Source organism: Buceros rhinoceros, unplaced genomic scaffold, assembly GCF_000710305.1.
Source record: "Buceros rhinoceros silvestris isolate BGI_N320 unplaced genomic scaffold, ASM71030v1 scaffold38820, whole genome shotgun sequence".
NCBI lineage: Eukaryota > Metazoa > Chordata > Aves > Bucerotiformes > Bucerotidae > Buceros > Buceros rhinoceros.
This window is the reverse complement of record NW_010390873.1, coordinates 2636-4441: the sequence shown is the minus strand read 5'-3', so window position 1 is coordinate 4441 and position 1806 is coordinate 2636.

The window sequence follows — 1806 nt, the reverse complement described above, 5'->3', positions numbered from 1 at the left end:
AAAGATTTTTGTCAGCCTTAAAAAATTATTCTTTCATAGCTGTACACTGTGTATCTCCTGATTCCCCAAGTGCCTGCCAGTGACATAGTTCTTGGCATCACCTGTGTGCTCTGTACTACGTGTAAAACCCAGGTGGCTGAATCTCAGAAAGCTAAGCCATTCCAACAATTTCAAGTCCTCCCAAGTTTTTGACAGTAGGAGTTTGATGGATGTAGTCACACGGGAGAAACAGAAGAAAATACCCCCCTCCTTGCACAGGTAGCATGACAACCACGCCCATTTCTGATTCTTTAAAAAAACTTATTAAACAAACTTAAGGACAAGCATTTTTTTCCTCTCACTCTATTCTGAGCTGTTGAAGGCATCGCAGCCTACAGCTAGCATCCCTGTTTCTCTATTAAGTGTTCATTCATTTGCCCCATTTACGTCCATCTTCAAGCTCCAACTGTTCAAGAAATATTTTTTCCAAACTTACGAAATATGACTACTAAATGATGGCAACCACCAATCACCACTGCCCCCAAAATACTTTTTAACAGTTCCCGAACTAAGCTTGAGTCAATGCTGATGAATTCTAGTATCTCGTGAGCTTAAAGTCATCATTCGGATGATACTACGTAGTAATGTGAACACAGCACCAATGCTATTTTATGGAGAGCTTTTTTCTCCAAGAATACCTCAGCTGCACAGGCTTGAAAGAGGCACTCACTACATTTTTCTGAGGAAAGCAAAACTCACAAGTACATATATGACTTGGTCATGCTCCACTAAGAATGTCACTCCAGCTGAGAATGCATAGTCACGTTGAACTTCTCCAGTTAAAAGCGGGCAGGGCCCATGTTAAAGGCTAATCTGGCACTAAGGCAAAGCCAGAAATTAGAGGGCTAATCTGTGTTGCAGAAGCTGCGTTGGTTCGGTTACACTGACAATTCCTGATAGAGATGAGACTCCTAACAAGAAAAATTCTATACATACGGTTAAACCACTTCCTTAGATGATGTAAGTTGTACTAGCAAAAGGATTTATTCTTTTTATTTTCCCCCAGTCTAAACTGCAGCTACTCACTGGCCGATGATAAAACTTCGTTCACTAGGTGTAAAAACACTTCCTAATTGACATATTGATACCCAAAAAACAGCTTAGCCTACAGAGTGGCAAAGATCTAGTTCTTCATTTTTTCACCTTACACAGCCTATTCAAAACAGCAGCTTACACCACTGCAGTTCTCCTTCACCTCTAGGACAACCAGACCTACTCACCACAAAAACAGAACAGCTCAGCTCTGTCTGGGGAATGACCACTCACCTATCGAGAATGTACCCCAACACCTCCCCACAGCAGGGCAGCCAAGGCAAGAAAAATCAGATTCTAGAACTGCTGCTGTATCATTCCACCAGGGCTCTTCCTGGGGATCACTTCTACGTCCTCCAAGCTTTCAATGCTGTGTGAAAGATTTGGACTGACTGTGTGAGAAATTCTAACAAGGAGGGAGGGAGGAAACAGCCCTGGGTTAAAAGGTTGGAGACTATCAGAGTATAATATTTACTCATCTAGCGAGAAGCCACTGCAGCTGTCAGGCTTCCCACCGAGCCTTCTCACCAAGATTAATCAGAAGTGGAAGTGTTAGAGTGGCTGCTGCATGAATAAAACAGATTTACAGCATTGATATAAACTCATGCTTCACTACAGCTGTACCAACATGCAAGAGGTGTCACACACCCTCAGAGAATGGTTCCCTCCTCCCATTCCTGAGGACATACCGCAGAGCTCCACTGCTCCGGCAAAGCCAGTGACAGTCCTGTGGGA